The sequence below is a fragment of the Chrysemys picta genome, unplaced genomic scaffold (genome assembly GCF_011386835.1).
Source record: "Chrysemys picta bellii isolate R12L10 unplaced genomic scaffold, ASM1138683v2 scaf172, whole genome shotgun sequence".
Taxonomy (NCBI): Eukaryota; Metazoa; Chordata; order Testudines; family Emydidae; genus Chrysemys; species Chrysemys picta.
This window is the reverse complement of record NW_027052879.1, coordinates 5,275-27,825: the sequence shown is the minus strand read 5'-3', so window position 1 is coordinate 27,825 and position 22,551 is coordinate 5,275. Positions and strand designations below refer to the sequence as shown.

The window sequence follows — 22,551 nt, the reverse complement described above, 5'->3', positions numbered from 1 at the left end:
ATTGAAACCGTTTCTGACCGAAAATCCTATTCAAACTAAACCAGTTTGTTTCTTGAAATCATAACAAGTGGCAATGAAAATCTTTGTCACAATGTGTTAACTTGTCTCGTGGCACTCAAAGAGGAGACACTTAGATCTCAAAAATTAGATAAGATGCTTCAGTCTGAGCTGAGTAGTTGCTGCTCTTAACAATTGCAAAATAATACAATACAAATAAAATAAACTATTTCAGCCATTCTATTATGTCCTAATCTGATCTGAGTAAACATGATAGGACACCTCATCTTATGCACTGCTCCTAGTGACACTCTCCAATAGACCCAGCAGTCCTTATTTCCAGGCCCCTTCACTAACCACTGCTGCACACTCCCTCCCACAGCTGGCAATTACAACCAGGCCCTCATGTCCGGTCCCCCTGCTTTGAGAGGGAGTGTGCTCCGCTGGAGTGATTGGAGGAGGGAACTGGGAGTCAGGACTCCTGGGTTCCATTGCTGGTTTCCTATTGACCTGTGGGACTTGGGGTAAGTTGCTGCCCCCTCTAGGCTCTGTCCCCAGCAGTCAAATGGGGATTTCATACTTTCCCACTATTGGAAAGTGCTGGGAGAATCCCGCAGCAAAAGCTGCTCTGACAGTGCTAAGCAGCATCTGTTTGCTTGTGAGAATGTCCTATGGGACTGTGTCAAAAGACTTATTGACACCAAGATAGATCACATCTACTGTTTACCCACCTCCACTAGGCCCCTAACCCTGCCAAAGAAGGAGCTAGGATTGGTCTGGAATGATTTGTTCTTGACAAGTCCATGCTCACTAGTCCTAAGAACCAAATTGTCCTGCAGGTGCTGACAAACTGATTGTTTAATAAGCAGAGGCTGCTCCCAATGCTACACTCGGTTTCTCAGAAATGAGTAGACTTTATGGGCAGCAGAGACCGTTAGAGCATCTAATCTGACCCCCCGCATATCACAGGCCTCCTGTCTACCACAATAGCTACTTTTGGGGCAAACACATTCCGGAAAGGCATCTAGTCTTTATTAAACGACATCAAGAGATGGAGAATCCACTACTTTCCGTGGTAGCTTCTTCCTGTGGTCAATCATCCTCGCTGTTGAATATTTGTGCCTTATTTGTCATAGGAATTTGTCTCTTTTCACCTTCCAGCCATTGGGTCTTGTTCTGCCTTTCTCTGCTCGATTAAAGAGCCCTTTAATACCCAATATTTTCCCTCCATTAAGGCATTTCAACACTTCAGTGAAGTCACCTTTCAATCTTCTTTTGATAAGCTAAACAGGTTGAGCTCTTTCAATAGCTCACTAGAAGGCATTTTTCTCCAGCCCTCAGAACATTTCATGGCTCTTTGCTGCCCCAGCTCCAATTTCTAGGACCATCTTTTTCAAAGGAGGACACCAACACTGGAGGCAGTATTCCAATAGGAGTCTCACTGCTGCTGCTGTCACCTCCCTATGCTACTCACGGCTCTGCTCCTACGTCTAATGATGGCTTTAGCCCTGTTCACCACAGCATCACACTGGGAGCTCATGTTGAGTGGCTTCTCCACTCTGGCCCCTAAATCCTTTTCAGAGTCACTGCTTTCCTGGATACACGTCCCCATTCTGGAGGTGTGGCCGGCGTGCCTTGTGGCTACGTATAGGACCTTGCATTGGGCTCTGCTCAAACTTGTTTTCTTTGAATGGGTCCAGCTGGCCAAATGAGCCAGATCGCTCTGTATCACTGCCCTCTCCCCATCAGGAATTACCACTCTGCCTGTATTTTGTCACCCCCCAATCTTATCCGCAGTGATTGTATGTTTTCTCCCAAATCATTGATAACAATTATTTTAAAAAATTAGTCCTTGAGAGCTTCTTCAGACCCTTAGTACCCAGGACCTGCTCCCCACAGCACAGTGAGAAATGCTGTCCAGCCCTGCTGGTACATACGGGATAAGCAGAGAACAAACACACTTTAGGAGCTGTGTTGTCCATAGGCTCTGAACAACATGTGGGGGTCAGCAGATTACAAATGCACGACAACCTGTAGTGTAGACAGGTCCCAACTGTGTCTCGGTTCCCCACCCTGCTCTAAGTTTAGTCACAGCCGCCATGTCTTTTCCGCCATGTCCCTTAACCCCACGTCACTGCAGAAGAGAGATTTTCTGGTAGCCAGCTGGCTCTCCTGCATGTGGATGTCGTTCCAAAAGACGTGCTCTGGCTCAGTCCCATGCTATGGTTGGCTGAAGGAACCACTTGGTCACATTCTAGGCCCTGAGTTGTACAGGAGGGGCGACTAGATGCACATAATGGTCCTTTCTGACCTGAACCTCTATCAATCCTTGCTCAGAGCCTGCCAGCAGAGGGAGACCAGGGGTCAGGATTATGGAACCTGGGGTGACACCTGCCAGGATGACAGCAGGCTCTGTAGTCCTTGCCCAGAGCAGCTCTCTGCAGAGAGTCTGGTGCACAGCAGTGTAGGGAACAGCCAAGCTGCTAGGGATGGGAGCTGGGCTTCCTGGCAGAGTCCAGCACCCAAAGCCCAGCATCTGCAAGGAAGGGATTCCCCACAGAGGGGCAACATCATCTCCCACACACAGGGAGTCTCCCCCTGACACTTGATTCATCCTATGGCCTGTTCCCATCTCTGCCCACCACACTCCCAACTCAGCAGCTCCAGCTACCGAAGGGAACACGAACCAGAGGCCTTCCTGCTCCTGGGACAGAGGAGTAGGTTGATGATCTACCTGGATGTGAGCGTTGGCCTTCCCCATGGCCAGGTCTAGACTCCATTCAGAGCAGCGCACAGGAACTGCGATTCCTATTCTGGATCTAGTGGCAGCTTCAGTTTGCTGGCAGGAGACTGTACATGAGACCTTGCAGTTGCGGGGGTGACACAGGCACTAACATGTGCATGGGAGTTTGAGCAACAGGGCAGAGGCCTGTGTGGGGCAAGGAGGGCAGGGATTTGGCAAGCAAGAGCAGAGGATCAAACCCTTTCTTAATGTGGGTCGGGATGATCCCCATTTCAAAGATAGAGAAAGTGAGGCACCAGGTGGGAGAGTGACCTGGCCAGGATCATGTTACCGCTCAGTGGCAGGACTGCAAACAACCCATTCCCTGATCTCCTCACTGGACGCTGCTGCCCCTCCTGTATAACCCCTCCAGCCATCCTCGCCCACAGGCTATCCCCACCACCCTCCAATACCAGGCTGTTTCCACAATGGAAGCAGGCTTGTAACAGAGTTCACTCACTGATAGGTGCCCCTTCCTTCAAGGCCTGGGGTCACAGATTTCTTGGGCTAGCACGCCCGCCAGCAGGTTTCTGGCTGGGAACTCAGCCCTTCGGCCAGGCGACCATCTTTTAGTCCCACTCCTTCCTGGGTCTCGCTCATCCCAAACGAAAAGTCAAAAAATGTCTTTAACTGAAACAAGATCCTCTGTCCCTTGGGGGCTTTTCCTCAGCCTGACTTTGGCTCGGCCTGCCCTTGCTGGCCTTGGTAGCCCTTCCTATGGCCCTGTACATCCCCTTCCTTAGAGACCATGGGAGAACCAGTCCTACCCTGGATTCTAGGTTCTGCCCCAAGGCCCTGTACCCAACAGCTAGGCCTGCTCCTGTACCTTTGTTGCAGTTTCCCCCGGTTTCCCCTCAGCTGGAGCTCACTCTGTAATCCATTTGGCCTAGCTCCAGGCTTTATAGCCCACAGGCCAAGCCCCCCGTTATATACCCTCCTCCTTAGAACCTGGCCCACCCGGGGGCAAGTTCTATTCTTCTCCAAGCTTCATCCCTCCTCATCTCATCGCTGTCACCGGCTGCGCACTTGTACAGCCTGTGCGCAGTGTCTGCAGTTCCACTGCCAGCTCGCTCGGGGCAAACCTTCTCTTCTGCAGTATCCCGACGCTCTTCCTGCAGCCACTCAGTCTCATGAACAGCTGCTTGCAGAGCCTGTTCTGAAGCCTTTAGCGTCTTCTGTTGCCTTTTTGCTACTGCCGCTGCATAGGCCAAAACCTTTTCGGTCAGGGTCTGAGAACCCACCATGGACTGCTCCACCCTTGTGTTTGTCCCTCCTCCAGTCTGCTTCATCTCTGGGCCAATCATTTCGTCCTTCATCTCCCTGCAGCACCCGACAGGGTGTGTTGGTGGAGGGTCTGCAAGGTCCATGGCCACCCCAGCCACCTCCACCTTGCCTGCCTCATGGGGGTTTGTGTCAGAGGACACCTTCTCCTTTCTTTCTAACTTCTTAGGGCCCTGGCCCCTCGTTCAGCCACTCAGCAATTTCCTAAGCAGGCCGTGTCTTTTGATATGGCCTGCTTCTCTGCCCCCAAAACAAAGAACTCTTGCTCCCATCTTGCCATTAGGCCATGTTTGTACACTTTCTCATGCCCTTCTCCCTGGGCTAACCTTCTCAGCAAAGCCCAGGCATGCTCTCCTTCTCTGCTCTTTTTGTCCATGGGCATAGCAGACTCTGGGTTGATTTCCCTTTGCAGGATCTCTCACAGGTATTGCTGCTGCTGCATCTGTAGCTCCACCTGCACTTCCTTCTGCATCTGTTGGTTTTCTAGGAGCTGCTGGAGAAACCCCTAGATCTGCTTTGGCTGCTTAGCCAGTCCCTGGAACTGAAGTGGGAAATCCAGCGACCAGCTTGGTCCCTTGATACACCTGCTTGGGGGAGGGATAGCTCAGTGGTTTGAGCATTGGCCTGCTAAACCCGGGGTTGTGAGCTCAATCCTTGAGGGGGCCATTTAGGGATCAGGGCAAAAAACTGTCTGGGGATTGGTTCTGCTTTGAGCAGGGCGTTGGACTAGATACCTCCTGAGGTCCCTTCCAACTCTGATATTCTATGATTCCTTCAGCAACCAAGACTTCCCTCACGGATCACAGGGGGAACTCAATCCTGCCAACTATGCTAATCATAAATGAATCTATTCATCGTTAGGTGCCCCCCGGCAGCCAGGCATGGCATCACAGCCCTCTCGCTGGGCTAGCGTCCCCCATCCATGGTCGCTCCAGCACCACGGCAGTTTCTCTGCCTGGTAACTCCGGCCAGGTCACCACCTTTAGTCCACCCTTCTGGGGCCCAGCTTGCCTCACACAAAGTCCAAAGAGGTCTTTCCACAGACAGAAGTCCTTCTGCCATCGCTGGGGCACTTGCTCAGCCTGTAGCCCCCTTGCTGGGCTTGGGAACCCTCTCCAGGTGCGTGTACACCGCCTCCTCTGGGGCCGGTAGGGGAACCCAGTCCCACCCTGACATTGATAGCAGCTCAGGGCCCTGGACCCAACAGCTAGGTCTGCACCTTTCTCTTTGCTGCACTTTTCCAACCTCTCTTCTCAAGTTCCCCTCCAGGCTTTCCTTGCTGCTCTGAACTTCCTACCTCGTTCTCAATCCTGTTGCTACCCCAGCTGGGGTGTACCACTGAAGTCTGGCTCTTTAGGGGGGCGGATATGGTGCCTCTCAGTTCGGGCTCATTCTGTAATCAGCTTTCTGTGAGTGCCAGGGGGCTCCATTTCCCCTTCCACTAGCTCCCCATTTACAGAGAGCCAGAGCAGTACCTGCCACAGGGAGCGGGAGTTGCTGGTGGCCTCAGAGGCACAGGCCCTGCAGCGCCTCGGGCACCTGGCGCAAGTGCCGCATGATACGGAGCTGGCGCATCACATTGGCCGTGACGTCCTCCTGCTGCAAGGGAACGAGAACCTGTCTGAGACTCAGACGCCTCCGAGGAATCAGGGGGAATTAACGGCCCCTGGAACCAGCAGCATTTCCACCCAGCCCCTGCCCACCTCTGAGGGATGGATTCCCCCTCCTGACCCCCAGGATGGAGTCTTGTTGTCCTTCCTAGTGACCTCCAGTGGCAACCCCTCTCCTTGTACGGGGAGCTCCTGCCACCTCCCCGTCAGTGCCCCTGACAGCTGTTCCACCTCCAATCCACAGCTCAAGTTCTCAGACCCCTCTCTTCCAGCCCCACCCAGGTTGGGTAGGGAGGGGACTGTAGCGGGGGGGGCAGGAGGGATTCTGGTAGCAGTGAAGTGGGATGTGGGGAGGTTGAGACCTTTCCCCAAGTCACCCCAGCCACTAATGCTGAAGCAGCAGGATGGCAGCCCTGGTGAATGGGACGGATCGGCAGCCCCTGCTGACTGAATCCTCCTGTTCTCTCCAGCAGGGCCGGCTTTAGAAAGGGCGGGGCCCAATTCGAACCTTTTTGGTGGGGCCCCGGCAGGGATGACTAACAAAAAAAATAATGTAAAAAAAAAGCCTTTCATTTCTTCCATGTATTATTTACTTTCCATAACTATATAAATAATAAAATTATATATTCTGTACATTGCATCATATATGCTGTTGATCGGTTATTAATGAGCTCCATTTCACATGTCTGGGTCGCCGCCACGCCCTGGGGGGTCAGGGCCCAGGGCTCCCCTGCTTCTACCGCCCCGGCCCTTTAAATAGCCGCAGGAACTCTGGGGAAGCAGCGGGGCTCCAGTGGCTATTTAAAGGGCCGGGTTGGTAGAGGCAGCGGGAGCCCCGGACTTTTTAAATAGCCCCCAGAGCCCCGCAGTCCTACCCCAGGGCTCCAGCAGTGGGGGTCTGGTGGCAACTTAAAGGGCCTGGGGCTCCGGCCCCTGCTGGGAGCCCTAGGTCCTTTAAATTGCCCCCTGGGGAAGCCGAGCCACCCTGGTGTAAGGGGACTGTTGCCCCCTTACTAACACTCAGTGGGGGTGTTTTGGTTGGCTAGCTCCCAGCACTAAAAGGGGAAGGGTCGATGGCAAATCAGGAGCCTGAGACTGACAGTCCCCAGGTACAATGGGGAGAGGCCAATGCTCCAGATCAGCCTGATTGACAGGGCGGGCAGGCTAATCAGGGAGTCAGGAGGCCAGAGGGGGTCCCGTCCTCCCTGTGAACTGGAATGGCCTGAGTCAGACAGGGTGGGGCCGAGCTAAGGAGAGAGCAGGGGCCTGAGCTAAGCTGCTGGAAGCAGAGCGGCAGCCCCAAAGCCAGAGCACAGCCAGAGAGAGCAGAGCTGCCCTGGGAGCAGAGCTGCAGCAACCAGAGCCAGAGGGGCCAGACAAGCAGCCAGGGAGCAGGTCAGAGCTGGGAGCAGAGTCACAGAAGCAGCCTGCAGAGCAGTGCTGTGCTGGGGGCAGAGCTGCAGCAACCAGAGCCAGAGAGGCCAGAGAAGCAGCCCAGGGAGCTGAAGGCAGAGCAGCAGCAGCAGCCGTGCTGAGGCCGAGTGGAGCTGGAGCCGAGGCTGGAGCAGTCCGGAGCTGGGTCTGGGGCAGTCCGGAGCCGTTTGCAGTCCGAGTGTGGTGAGCAGCTGGGGAGAGTGAGGGGGACCCTGGGCAGTGGGCCCAGCACAGGGAGACGCCTCAGCCAAGAGGCCTTGCAAGTCAGACTTGCAGGGGGATCATAACCCCGACCGGGCGGGGGCGACGCTGGAAAAAGGGTCCTGCCACCTAGAGCCTGAGAGCGTGTGGCCACCACCGGAGCAAGTGTCCAACCCACAGCGTCCCTGCAGCACAGACAGGGCCTGAGAAGCAGGCCTGGGACCTACAAGGAACAGACTGAACTGCCCTGACGTTCCAGAGACACTGTTTGTAATGTTCCCTGCCACAGAGCGGGGTGATGTGTTTTCCTTTAACCTTTCCCATTTTTCCTTATTCTTTTTTAAAATTAATTGTTAATTAAACAACTTGTATTTGCTTTAAATTGTATGAAATGATCAGTGGGTCAGGGAGGTGCCCAGTGCAGAGAGAGTACCCCGGAGTGGGGACACCCTAGCCCCTGTCCTGGCTGACCCCCGCAGGGTTGGGGGTCGAGCCCCCCAGGAATCCTGGGCCCAGCCTTGTCGGGGTTTATGAGGACTCTGCCAGACAGGAGAGTGGAAGGGGAGCCCTCAAGGGCAGGGAGGCCTCTGGGTAAAGGAAGTGGGAGCGAGGACTCGGATCCTTTCGCTAGCCCACTTCACCGGGGTAGTGCAGAAACCAGGAAAGTTCCCCACAATAGCGGGACCATTCCCCCGCTTACACTGGTACAGCGCACCGGCTCTTGCCGGTACACCGTACCGGGGCTTGGGCCCGGGGCCTGATTCAGGGGAATTGGTTGAATTGGCCTAAAGCCGGCCCTGGTGGGGGTATGGCCACAGCGCCGCAGGGAGGGGAACCCTGAGGTATGGGGGCTGGGGTGGGTACTGGGAGTTCCTCCTGAAGGGACGGGGGTTGGCCAAGGTCACTCAGCCCCGGGGTGTGGGAGGGGGACTGACTGAGGGCACTCAGAGCCCCAGGAAGTGGGGGGGGGGCCTGAGGGGAGGGACTGGCCAGGGGCACTCAGACCTCGGGGGAGGGGCTGTCCGCGGGTGGGGAGGGCACTCACAGCCCCAGGAGGTGGGTGGGGGAGGGGCGCACAGGATTTCAGGAATTCCCTGGCAGTGAAGAGCTGCTGGCGGCAGGGAGGAGCCAGCCGTGACAATCCCCACTTGGGATCCCTGACTGGGCTAGTGGCTATGGGGGCCCGTGGCCAAGCTGCAGTGGAAGGTGACCTGAAGGAAATGCCTCGGCCTCCAGCTAGGAAGGGCCTGGGCCAGCAATGACCCACCGCGCAGTGTCCCAGCTCCCTGCCCCACACCTGTGGGGCACGGCCCCTCCTCTGTAGGGAGGTTGGCATGTACCTTAGTGCTGCTTCCTCCATCCCCAAAGGCCTCTCCCAGCCCTGCCGTTCAGTACGCACATTACCCTGCTGTGACATACCGGGGGGGGAACCCCTCGGGGATAGGGGGGCTGTCACACAGCTGGGCAATTTAACCCAGCTGGGCAGGAGTGACTGTCTCCCTGGAGCTGGGGTCTCAGCCCAGGTGTCTCTCTGCCCTTCCCCCCAGTAGCGCCCCACATTGAGTTCCAGCCCCACATTCACACCCACAAGTGCTGGTGGGTTCCAATCCCAGCTGAACACGCCCACCCGGCCCTAGTGCGGAGCAGAAGGGCCCAGAGCTGCCCCACAGACCCTCTGGCTCTCCGAGCCAGCTCTTACCCATCACTGCAGCACGTCTGGCCCATGCTGAACGCTGCTGCTCTGTGCAGAGAGGCTGGCACTTCTCGCTCCTGCCGTACGAGGGGCAGGTGCTGCTACCGACTGCTCCCCCTACCCCCCGCCCTGCTGCGCTCTGGGGATGCTGCCCTGCTGTGGAGCTCTCAGGTGTCTTGAACTGGAATTTGTTTGGAGAGAAACTGCTAAGGAGCCTTATCAGCCCCGAGCAGAGAGTACCTGGGAGCCTGCCTGGGTCGGGCGGGTCTGGTACAGCCTCCCCCCAGATAAGGCTCTTCCCTGGACCTGCCACTCATTGGAATCTGGAACGATTCCCTCCGAGGTAACACCCGGGGCAGCCAGGGCAGGGCAGGGTACGGCCTGCTCCCCTGGAGCGTTAGGGCTTTCAGGAGTCAGAGGTGCCAGCAGAGCAGGTTGTACGTTAAAGCAGCGAAGGCAGTTGGGGGGCAGAGGAATTGGGTGCTTTGCCATTGCACTTGATCAGCTCAATTTGAAAATTCTTTCAAAGGAAATCCAGATGTATACATCTGACTGGGGTACATGTACACACATACACACGCACACTCACATGTGCACACACTCATGTGCACATACACGTACACACATACATACGCACATGTACACATACACATATATACAGACGTACACATACACGCACACACGCTGTCCCTGGAGCGCCCCAGGATGCGACTGACGGGGTGGCTGGCTATTATGGAGGCAGAAGGGGGTTGGGAGAAAATAATCAAGAAGAACTTTTGCTGAAAATGCAAACCTAAGCTGGAAATCTGTGCAGGGCTGGGTCAGCGAAAATGATCTTTTGAGCTGTTCTTATTAACCGTGGTCCTGTACTTCCTGGTTTGCGTCGGACCCAGGCAGGAGACTGGGCTGCTCTGAGCTGTAGAAGCCATTGGAATGAGCCAGGTCGGAATGAGCCAGGCCCTCAGAGCCTTCTGCCACCAATCGCCCCAGCAGTCACTGATCCAAACCAAAGCACGTCCTTCCAGTCAGGCAGTTTCATATGCACACGTCAAACCCTTGGTTTGCCACTCAGACACCACGGTGATGGGCACAGTAAGGCCCGAGAGACGCTAAACAGGCAGACAGACAAGGAAATAGTGGCCCTGCCTACAGGTGTGTGTGTGGTGCAAACGGATGAACACCAGTTGCTGGCTGAAGGCACAACCTTAATTCCTGCATCTCCTGTCTGTCAGCTATCGTTCGCTTGGCAGCCAGAGCTCCGATTTCTAACGCAGCGTTTTGCTCTGGCCTATTGTAGTTCTCATGTCCGGGGGCGCCTTGGCCCCTGCTATCAGGAGCGGTGCTAAGGAGGCTGCTTTTCAAAGGTCCTTAAGTAGGGTTGTCAACTTTCTACTTGCACAAAACCAAACGCCCTTGACCCAACCCCTTTCATGCCCTTCCCCAAGGCCCCACCCCCACTCACTCCAGCCCAGCCCACCTCTCTCAGTCGTTCGCTCTCACACCCTCACTCACTTTCACTGGGCTGGAGCTGGGGGTTGGAGTGCAGGGAGGGGTGAGGGCTCCGGTGGGGATGCGAGCTCTGGGATTGGGCTGGAGATTAGGGGGTTGGGGTGCCAGAGGGGGATCCGGGCTGGGACAGAGGGTTGGGGTGCGGACTCTGGGAGGGAGTTTGGGTGCGGGAGGGGGCTCAGGGCTGGGGTGGGGGTGTGGGGTCTGGGAGGGATTAGGGTACAGGAGGGGGTTCCGACCTGGGGCAGGGGGTTGGGGTGCCGGGTGTGAGGTCTGGGAGGGAATTTGGGTATGGGAGGGGGTTCCGACCTGGGGCAGGGTTTCTGGGTGCGAGCTCCGGCCAGGCGGCGCTTACCTCAGCCAGCTCCTGGTCAATGGCACACCGGTGCTAATGCAGGCTCCTGACCCCTGGTCTCCCTCCGCTGGCAGGCTCTGAGCAAGGCCTGCCCAGAGAACATGGATGACGAGCTCTCGATCCTGCTGACAGCACCCCCCAGCACAGACAAACTCCAGCACATCTTGGAGGTGAGCAGAATGGGGAGGGGCCGCAGGGGGTTTACCTTAGCCCTGGGGACTCCTAGAAAGAAGAGACTGGAAAATCCATGTTTCTATTGGATCCTTCCGAGTATGCATTGGTGATATAAACTCACTGGGTGACTTTGGGGTAACTCACTTCCCCCTTACGGCATCAGTCTTCTCCACCATCAAATCTACACTGGGGAAGAAGGACAGAAGCCCCGACAATCACCTTCACCTCTGGGTGTCTGGTCCTGGGAACCGAAACCAACTGAACTATGTGCCCCATCTCCTAAACTGCCCTATCTTTCCCTCCTAGGGCCTTGTCCTTAGTGCTCAGCCTGGCCCCTTCCCAGCTTGACCCTCACCTTTAAAGGACGCTCCAAGCCCCTCCCATGCCTGCTTCCCTTGGGGTCTCTCTCCTGGCTGAGTACAGGCTGCCCTTCTATCTCTCAGCAGGCCTGGGTCCTAGTCACAGGCTGCGTCTTGTCACGTGACCCCCACACTTATTCCCTTCACCCTAGGGACCTGCATCACCTGGGCCAGGTGCAGTTGAGCTCCAACCCCTTTCCTGGCCATCTCACCCTGGGACAGGTTGAAACTGGTAACCTGTGGGTAACAGTAACTGGTTGCTCGCAAAGGTGCTGAAGACACAATGGAAGAGGAAATCCTTTGGCCTGGATTGAAATTATTCCGACTGAAAGTGAATGAGAGAAAATAGGTCCAGAGTTCTCTTCCTAGCAGCAGAAAATGTAGCGATTGATAGAGGTTCAGGTCAGAAAGGACCATTATGTGCATCTAGTCGCCCCTCCTGTATAACTCAGGGCTAGAATGTGACCAAGTGGTTCCTTCAGTCAACCATAGCATGGGACTGAGCCAGAGCACGTCTTTTGGAACGACATCCACATGCAGGAGAGCCAGCTGGCTACCAGAAAATCTCTCTTCTGCAGTGACGTGGGGTTAAGGGACACGGGGGAAAAGACATGGAGGCTGTGACTAAACTTAGAGCAGCAAGGCCAGGAAAACCAGGGTTAGGTCCCAGGCCTGGCTATCAGATCTGCTGTTTTCTATTCCTGGCTTTGGGACCATGAGCGAGTCTCTGCACCGCTGGGTGCCTCGGTTTCCCCAGCTATCAAATGGAGCTAATCAAGGTTTTGTTTGTTCTCCCCATTTTACAGGGTGGGAAACCGAGACACAGTTGGGACCTGTCTACACTACAGGTCTGTCGTGCGTTTATAATCTGCTGACCCCCACATGTTGTTCAGAGCCTATGGACAACACAGCTCCTAAAGGTACGTTTGTTCTGTGCTTATCCCCTATGTACCAGCAGGGCTGGACAGCATTTCTCACTGTGATGTGGGGAGCAGGTCCTGGGTACTAAGGGTCTGAAGAAGCTCTCAAGGACTAATTTTTTAAAATAATTGTTATCAATGAATTGGGAGAAAACATACAATCACTGCGGATAAGATTGGGGGGTGACAAAATACAGGCAGAGTGGTAATTCCTGATGGGGAGAGGGCAGTGATACAGAGCGATCTGGCTCATTCGGCCAGCTGGACCCATTCAAAGAAAACAAGTTTGAGCAGAGCCCAATGCAAGGGCCTATACGTGGCAACAAGGCACGCCGGCCACACCTCCAGAATGGGGACGTGGATCCAGGAAAGCAGTGACTCTGAAAAGAATTTAGGGGCCAGAGTGGAGAAGCCACTCAACATGAGCTCCCAGTGTGATGCTGTGGTGAACAGGGCTAAAGCCATCATTAGACGTAGGAGCAGAGCCGTGAGTAGGATAGGGAGGTGACACAGCAGCAGTGAGACTGCTATTGGAATACTGCCTCCAGTCTTGGTGTCCTTCTTTGAAAAAGATGGTCCTAGAAATTGGAGCTGGGGCAGCAAAGAGCCATGAAATGTTCTGAGGGCTGGAGAAAAATGCCTTCTAGTGAGCTATTGAAAGAGCTTAACCTGTTTAGCTTATCAAAAGAAGATTGAAGGGGACTTCATTGAAGTGTTGAAGTGCCTTAATGGAGAGAAAATACTGGGTATTAAAGGGCTCTCTAGTCTAGCAGAGAAAGGCAGAACAAGACCCAATGGCTGGAAGGTGAAAAGAGACAAATTCCTATGACAAATAAGGCACAAATATTCAACAGCGAGGATGATTGAACACAGGAAGAAGCTACCAAGGAAAGTGGTGGATTCTCCATCTCTTGATGTCATTAATAAAGACTAGATGCCTTTCCGGAATGTGTTTGCCCCAAAAGTAGCTATTGTGGTAGACACGAGGCCTGTGATATGCAAGGGGTCAGATTAGACGCTCTAACTGTCTCTTCCGGCCATAAAGTCTACTCATTTCTGAGAAACCGAGTGTAGCATTGGGAGCAGCCTCTACTGTTTTACTGTCTAGCCGGCTTGCTTCCTAGAATGAACACTCATTGAGTGAGGTGATCCACAGGGAGTAGCTCAAACCTCCAAAGGGTCTGGCCTGCGGCAGGACATTAACACTGCAGGGGAGGGGTGGGTATGGCAGTGACATCACAAAGGCCTTTTGCAGGACGTCAGCCTATTGGCCAAAGGTGCAGGGGAGGTGGTGACCTCACAGAGGGATGCTGACATCAGCCAGGCAGGACAGGGGCGCAGGGCCAGGGAAACCTCAGAGACCCCTGTGGCTTTGCTTCAGCAAGTCTCCTTCTCGAGGGCTCTCTTTGAGGGCTGAGAGAGTATTTGGGTTCACGTACGTGAGCACCAGGAGGAACCTCTTTTGAGTTTTCTCCTTTCTTTTTCCTGATTTCACTAGAAAACTGACGTCCCTGTTTAGAAGGTAAGAGCCTCCGAGAGGTTTGGAACCTGTTCAGTCTGATGCATCTGGCGCCAGCTGAATTCTAGGCATGGAAAACACTAGCTTAAGGTGGCCGAATTTTATTCCCCACCTGGGATTTTGTCCCTTAGAATCACTGGGGACATTAGGGTTTGTCCTTTTTCTTTTACCTTTTCCTCCATCCCTCCCTCCTTTCTCTTCATCTCTTACTTCTTTTGTCCTTTCCCCGTTCCCCTCCCACCACCAGGAGGGGGGGGTGTGTGTGTCGTGGGGGGTGCTCTACAACTCCCATTGTGGGAGGTCCACCGAAAAATGTGGCGTTGAAATAGTGCTCAGACAGTGATCCCCAGCGGTGACCTGGGCCATCCTTTGGGCTCTCTGGTGAGAACCCTCATCCTCCCACCCCTCGGTCGCTACCCTGAGTGGCTGAGCAGGGGGTTATTGACAGGGAGGAGACTCAGGTCCCTGTTGTTTTCTTTTAAGACCAAGTAAATAGTCATAACCAGTCATATGTTCGACAAATTTTGCTGCTTCTCTGCAGTTCATTATTTTCTCTACCATTCCAGTTCTCCTAAAATACTTGCTGAATAATTACTATGAACTCTTGCTGGTCTGGAACTCACTTGAGAACACTTTATTCAGGTCATTCAATGTCTGAAATTCAAGATCCGATGGTTAGTTTGAAAATCAGGGCTCTTGGGTCCTATTCCCAACTCTGCCACGGACTGGCTGTGTGACCTAAGACAAGTCAATTCTCCTTTCTCAGCCTTAGCTTCTCCCTCTTTCAAGTAGGGATAACAATCCGCTCCTACCTACCTCCCGACAGGTGGAGGATGGGGATCTATTGGAGAGTGTCACTAGGAGCAGTGCATAAGATGAGGTGTCCTATCACGTTTACTCAGATCAGATTAGGACATAATAGAATGGCTGAAATAGTCTATTTTATTTGTATTTTATTATGTTGCAATTGTTAAGAGCAGCAACTACTTAGCTCAGACTGAAACATCTTATCTAATTTTTGAGATCTAAGTGTCTCCTCTTTGTGTGCGACGAGACAAACACGTACTCCTGTTCTTTTTGTGACACAGAAGATGCTTTTGTTTTGCAACAAAATATTTTTGCAAAGAATTTTCATGCCACTTGATATGATTTCAAGAAACAAACTGGTTTAGTTTGAATGGGATTTTCGGACAGAAACGGTTTCAATGAAATTTCCCCACCATCTCGATTTCTGGGCTCTATCCCTGTCTTTGGGGGGTTTGCTGTCTGTTAGAACAGGAGTCTGATTTGGATAGGGATAGAGACCTCTTTAATGTTTCTAATGAAGTAAATACTAATGGGAATTGTGTGATCATGGGAGACTTTAACTTCCCAGATATAGACTGGAGGACAAGTGCTAGTAATATAATAGGGCTCAGATTTTCCTAGATGTGATAGCTGATGGATTCCTTCACCAAGTAGTTGAAGAACCAACAAGAGGGGATGCCATTTTAGATTTGGTGTGGGTAGTGAGGATCTCTTAGAAGAAATGGTTGTAGGGGACAGCCTTGGTTTGAGCGATCATGAGCTAATTCAGTTTAAACTAAATGGAAGGGTAAACAAAAATAGATCTGTGACTAGGGTTTTTGATTTCAAAAGGGCTAACTTTAAAAAATTAAGGAAATTAGATAGGGAAGTGGATTGGACTGAAGAACTTGTGGATCTAAAGGTGGAGAAGGCCTGGAATTACTTCAAGTCAAAGTTGCAGAAACTATCAGAAGCCTGCATCCCAAGAAAGGGGGGAAAATTCATAGGCAGGAGTTGTAGACCAAGTTGGATGAGCAAGCATCTCAGAGAGATGATTAAGAAAAAGCAGAAAGCCTACAAGGTGTGGAAGATGGGAGTGATCAGCAAGGAAAGCTACCTTACTGAGGTCAGAAAATGTAGGGACAAAGTGAGAAAGGCCGAAAGCCATGTAGAGTTGGACCTTGCAAAGGGAATTCAAACCAATAGTAAAAGGTGTAAAAGGTTCTATAGCCATATAAATAAGAAGAAAACAAAGAAAGAAGTGGGACCGCTAAACACTGAGGATGGAGTGGAGGTTAAGGATAATCTAGGCATGGCCCAATATCTAAACAAATACTTTGCCTCAGTCTTTAAGAGGCTAATGAGGAGCTTAGAGATAATGGTAGGATGACAAATGGGAATGAGGATATGGAGGTAGATATTACCACATCTGAGTTAGAAGCCAAACTCGAACAGTTTAATGGGACTAAATCAGGGGTCCCAGATAATCTTCATCCAAGAATATTAAAGGAACTGGCATATGAAATTGCAAGCCCATTAGCAAAAAATGTTAATGAATCAGTAAACTCAGGGGTTGTTCCGTATGACTGGAGAATTGCTAACATAGTTCCTAGCTTTAAGAAAGGGGAAAAAAGTGATCCGGGTAACTACAGGCCTGTTAGTTTGACATCTGTAGTATGCAAGGTCTCAGAAAATGTTTTGAAGGAGAAAGTAGTTAAGGACATTGAGGTCAATGGTAATTGGGACAAAATACAACATGGCTTTACAAAAGGTAGAGCGTGCCAAACCAACCTGATCTCCTTCTTTGAGAAGGTCACAGATTTTTTAGACAAAGGAAACGCAGTGGATCTAATTTACCTCGATTTCAGTAAGGCATTTGATACAGTTCCACATGGGGAATTATTAGCTAAATTGGAAAAGATGAGGATCAATATGAAAATTGAAAGGTGGATAAGGAATTGGTTAAAGGGGAGACTACAACGGGTCGTACTGAAAGGTGAACTGTCAGGCTGGAGGGAGATTACTAGTGGAGTTCTTATATTATGGGAACAAGTAAATAACTTTTCCTTATTCACTTTCTTCACATCACTCATGATTTCATATACCTCTATCATATCCCCCCATAGTCTTCTCTTTTCCAAGCTGAAAAGTCCTAGCCTCTTTAATCTCTCCTCATATGGGACCCCTTCCAAACCTCTAATCATTTTAATTACCCTTCTCTGAACCTTTTCTAATGCCAGTATATCTTTTTTGAGATGAGGAGACCACATCTGTACACAGTATTCAAGATGTGGGTGTACCATGGATTTATATAAGGGCAATAAGATATTCTCCGTCTTATTCTCTATCCCCTTTTTAATGATTCCTAACATCCTGTTTGGTTTTTTGACTGCCACTGCACACTGCGTGGAAGTCTTCAGAGAACTATCCACGATGACTCCAAGATCTTTTTCCTGATTCATTGAGGCTAAATTAGCCCCCATCATATTGTATGTATAGTTGGGGTTATTTTTCCCAATGTGCATTACTTTACGTTGTCCACATTAAATTTCATTTGCCATTTTGTTGCCCAATCACTTAGTTTTGGGAGATCTTTTTGAAGTTCTTCACAGTCTGCTTTGGTCTTAACTATCTTGAGCACTTTAGTATCATCTGCAAACTTTGCCACCTCACTTTTTACCCCTTTCTCCAGATCATTTATGAATAAGTTGAATAGCATTGGTCCTAGGACTGACCCTTGGGGAACACCACTAGTTACCCCTCTCCATTCTGAGAATTTACCATTTATTCCTACCCTTAGTTCCCTGTCTTTTAACCAGTTCTCAATCCATGAAAGGATCTTCCCTCTTATCCCATGACAACTTAATTTACATAAGACCCTTTGGTGAGGGACCTTGTCAAAGGCTTTCTGGAAATCTAAGTACACTATGTCCACTGGATCCCCCTTGTCCACATGTTTGTTGACCCCTTCAAAGAACTCGAATAGATTAGTAAGACATGATTTCCCTTTACCTAAACTATGTTGACTTTTGCCCAACAATTTATGTTCTTCTATGTGTCTGACAATTTTATTCTTTACAATTGTTTCAACTAATTTGCCCGGTACTGACATTAGACTGACTGGTCTGTAATTGCCGGGATCACCAATAGTGCCCTTTTTAAATATTGGCGTTACATTAGCTATCTTCCAGTCATGGATACAGAAGCTGATTTAAAGGACAGGTTACAAACCATAATTAGTAGTTCCGCAATTTCACATCTGAGTTCTTTCAGAACTCTTGGGTGAATGCCATCTGGTCCCAGTGACTTATCAGTTAATTCCAAAACCTCCTCTAGTAACACCGCAATCTGTGACAATTCGTGAGATTTGTCAGCTACAAATGCTGGCTGAGGTTTGGGAATGGCTGGAAGGTGAAAAGAGACAAATTCCTATGACAAATAAGGCACAAATATTCAACAGCGAGGATGACTGACCACAGGAAGAAGCTACCAAGGAAAGTGGTGGATTCTCCGTCTCTTGATGTCATTTAATAAAGACTAGATGCCTTTCTGGAATGTGTTTACCCCAAAAGTAGCTATTGTGGTAGACAGGAGGCCTGTGATATGCAGGGGGTCAGATTAGATGCTCTAACTGTCTCTTCTGGCCATAAAGTCTACTCATTTCTGAGAAACCGAGTGTAGGATTGGGAGCAGCATCTGATGTTTTACTGTCTAGCCGGCTTGCTTCCTAGAATGAACACTCATTGAGTGAGGTGATCCACAGAGAGTAGCTCAAACCTCCAAAGTGTCTGGCCTGCGGCAGGACATTAGCACTGCAGGGGAGGGGTGTGTGTGGGAGTGACATCACAAAGGCCTTTTGCAGGACGTCAGCCTATTGGTCAAAGGTGCTGGGGAGGTGGTGACCTCACAGAGAGATGCTGACATCAGCCAGGCAGGACAGGGGCGCAGGGCCAGGGAAACCTCAGAGTCCCCTGTAGCTTTCCTTCAGCAAGTCTCCTTCTCGAGGGCTCTCTTTGAGGACTGAGAGAGTATTAGGGGTCACGTACATGAGCGCCAGGAGGAACCTCTTTTGAGTTTTCTCCTTTCTTTTCCCTGATTTTACTAGAAAACAGACGTTCCTGTTTAGAAGGTAAGAGCCTCCGAGAGGTTTGGAACCTGTTCAGTCTGATGCATCTGGCGCCAGCTGAATTCTAGGCATGGAAAACACTAGCTTAAGGTGGCCGAATTTTATTCCCCACCTGGGATTTTGTCCCTTAGAATCACTGGGGACATTAGGGTTTGTCCTTTTTGTTTTACCTTTTCCTCCATCCCTCCCTCCTTTCTCTTCATCTCTTACTTCTTTTGTCCTTTCCTCTGTTCCCCTCCCACCACCAGGAGGACTCTGTGTGTGTGTCGTGGGGAGTGCTCTGCAATGGGAACAGGGACAATTCTCCAACTTTGGGCAGTCGAGAGCCTGGGTGAGATAAGGGGCGTTAAAGCCCTTTGTAAAGGAGAAAGGGGAGTTTCATGGTGTCGAGCACCAAGGAATTCTAAACTTTGCTAAAACATCTAGTCTGCAGAAACCAGAAATGGTTGGGGCCACATTGTAACCATTGTCTTTTTTAAAGCCCATTGAGGGATGTGAGTCCCACTCTTTTAGGTATCTGGGGTGCTGGGAGAAGAGAAGAGGTGCCTGTCTCCATTTTATGGCCTCAACAAACTAAGTGCTGTGCCCCAGTTCTCGTCAGAGATCCCTGAAAAAGAACGTCTTCCCATCCATTAACATACCTGGAAAGATACTGGAACTCCTTATTAAACAATCAGTTTGTCAGCACCTACAGGACAATTTGGTTCTTAGGACTAGTGAGCATGGACTTGTCAAGAACAAATCATTCCAAACCAATCCTAGCTCCTTCTTTGGCAGGGTTACGGGCCTAGTGGAGGTGGGTAAACAGTAGATGTGATCCATCTTGGTGTTAATAAGGACATTCTCACAAGCAAACTAGGGAGATGTGGTCTAGATGCAATTAGTACAATATGTGTGCACAGATGGTTGAAAGCCCGTACTCCAACAGCCCAGAACCAAACACTCCTCCTCCTGGGCAGTGCGCTCTGACCTCTAATGGTCAGATGCTGCTTAGCACTGTCAGAGCAGCTTTTGCTGGGGGAGTCTCCCAGCACTTTCCAATAGTGGGAAAGTATGAAATCCCCATTTGACTGCTGGGGACAGAGCCTAGAGCGGGGAGCAACTTACCCAAAGTCCCACAGGTCAATAGGAAACCAGCAATGGAACCCAGGAGTCCTGACTCCCAGTTCCCTGCTCCAGTCACTCCAGCGGAGCACACTCCCTCTCAAAGCAGGGGGACCGGACATGAAGGCCTGGTTGTAATTGCCAGCTATGGGAGGGAGTGTGCAGCAGTGGTTAGTGAAGGGGCCTGGAAATAAGGACTGCTGGGTCCCATCCCTGGCTCTGACACTTGGTGTGACCCTGAGCCAGTAGCTTCCCCACCCCAGGCCTGTTTCCCATCAGTAGGGTTGGGGTAGCAGCCCCTACAGACCAGGGGGGTTGGGAGGCTCCAGGAAGGTGTGTAAAGTGCCGGGATGTCAGGATCCCGGAGGCGCTGTCACCCCCGCATTAGGCCAGTGTTCGGCACCCCCTGCTGCTGGCCGAGTTTCTCTGTCCCTTGGCAATAAGACAGACTCTTGTTTTCACAGCCAGTCGATCGCCCAGTGCTATCACCCTGCCTGCTGGCTGGGCAGGATAACTCCTTAGGTCACCACCACCCTCTCCAGCCTGCCTTGGCTTTGGGGAGTGAGGAGGAGGGCGAGGGACGACACTGAACATCCTCCATCCATCGCTCCGTCAGCAGAGCAAGTGAGTGGCATTAGGGTTCCCCGTTGGCGTCCCCTGTCTGTCTGGGGAGAGGCAGAAAGAGGGGGAAAGAATCTCTCCCAAAGGAGATTGGATTTGCAAACCGCCCCCAGGAGCCCCTCGCTCTCAGACCGGGGAGGGGCTTCTCCAGAGCCGTCTCCAGTGTGTTTGGAAAGGTCCCAGCAATGGGGCTCCCAACGCTTCCCTTGTGGGAGACCGTTCCCCAGGCTGAGCGTCTCTGAGCTGGGCCAGACCCTGTGAGCTGCTGAGCATGGAAATCAATGGGAACGGCAGGGGCCCTGGCCTTGCTCTGCCTCGGGACTTTGACGTGGGGAATGGTTTCCCAGGAGAAGTCCGGACTCCTGGGTTCTGTTCCTTCTCTAGCCTGGGGGGGAGTGTGGCCTGGGACGGCAGGAGGGAGCTGCTTGTCCAAAGTGACTGAGCCCAGTGATGGAAAAGGAGGAGACTCCCCGGGCATTGCAGCCCCAGGGGTGACGAGGGGGAACGCTGGGAGCAGATCATGCAATGAACTCCTGCCAGTGCGTGTAGATTGCATTACATGCACCCCTGTGGGGGGACGAGGAGCTGCTCTGGCTGGGGCAGGGATGGGGAGGGACCAAACAGGCTGGTTAGTGAGAGGCTGCCTTGACCCCAGACTCACGCCCGCTCCCCGCTCGGTTCCAGGGTGGCCAGGCTCCTGAGGATGTTCAGGAAGAAGGCTCTGCAGGTGGCCCCAGAGCCTGAGGGAAGCAGCTGCCATCTTCCCCGGGAGCAGAGCGGCCCCTCCGTCCCCACTGGCGGGGAAGGAGCTTCCGGCCAGGCCAGGAGGTGGAAGTGCCCAGTCTTCTGGCGGAGAAAACCCGCTCCCAGCGCAGGCGCCGATGTGAGAGAGGCCAGGTTGAAATGGAGCTGGGCCAGGCTGCGGCTGGGCAGGCAGGACCCAGCGCAGGAGGGGAGCCGGGCAGAGTGACTCTGGGACATGTTGTGTGGGCAGCAGCAGCCCCAGGAGCCCAGCCCTGATTCCCAGCAGGAGGCATCGCCCGGCCCGGTCAGTGAGGACCTTCCAGCCTCCCCAGGGCAGGAGGTGGAGGATCCCTGTCCCACCACCAGCAGCTCGGCCCGCTCCCCATGGGACAGCAGCAGTGCCTGGGACTCGGGCAGCAGCGAGGCCGATGGGCGCCGCAGCTTTGTTCCAGGTGAGGAGTCAGGCTGGGCTCAGGGAGAGGTGAGGGCGGGGCTGTGAACACCCTGGGCCCAGGCCCTCGATCAGTGCTATGGGGGCGGATCCCCAGCCCAGGGGTCTGGCCTGAGCCACATGAACCCCACTGACACTAGATGCTGCCACTTTGGTCCTCGGTGCTCCAGTTGGGGGGAGGCACCTCCCAGGGAGTCCAGGACAGCGTGGGGGGGGTCTCTTTGCTATGGGCTCCTGAAGGAGTTGGGGGCTGAAGGCATCACTGAGACGGGGGAGTGTGGGGCCCGATCTGCCCTGGGTCCCGGAGGTGGGAAGGGGACACATTGCCCCAGCGTGCCCCTGTCCTTTCCCCGAGTGGCAGCAGGCGTCACCCTGTCCCCTTCTCTCCCTGGTGCAGGGATCGCCAGGGACTCAGGGGACGAGGAGGAGGAATGGGTGGACGTGGCCACAGAGGAGGCTGCTCTCAATAACAGCCGAGAGCAGCTCCAAGACGGAGAAAAGGTACAAACGTTCCCCAGCTGTGCTGGAACCGAGACTGTCCTGCCTCTTCCCAGCACCTGACCCCCTGCAGAGGTTCTTGTCCCTGATGATCCACCAGCCCTAATGGGGACCTTTCTCCTCCATGATCTGGGACCCCAGAGGTGGGGGTGTCTGTCACACACCAGCCAGGTCTCCTCCCCCCACAGGCACGGTCCCAGTTCCTGACCCTGCTTGTGGTGGAGTGGTGGGTGATTTGGACAATGGGCGGGTCCCCACTATCCCCCATTCAGGCCTGAGTCCTGCAGCTGCTGTGTGGGGGCAGGGAGGTCCCTGGCTAACTGGCTCTCTCTCCCCTAACCCCACTCCTGGTGGGTGCAGGAGGAGGCCCAGCAGCTCGTGTTCCTG

General features: G+C 52.7%; 1 long non-coding RNA gene across 2 annotated transcripts; it reads left to right on the top strand.

Annotated features, from left to right (window-relative positions):
• The first annotated feature begins 9,056 nt into the window (after positions 1-9,056).
• Positions 9,057-21,872, top strand: LOC135978206 (uncharacterized). Of its 2 annotated transcripts, XR_010595648.1 has the most exons (5): positions 9,057-9,341; positions 10,937-11,032; positions 12,202-12,315; positions 20,315-20,474; positions 21,156-21,872. It is a non-coding gene; the product is annotated as an uncharacterized LOC135978206 (long non-coding RNA). The 2 variants fall into 2 exon arrangements; XR_010595647.1 differs by lacking the exon at positions 9,057-9,341 and having other exon boundaries at positions 10,798-11,032; positions 21,156-21,870.
• Positions 21,873-22,551: the final 679 nt, after the last annotated feature.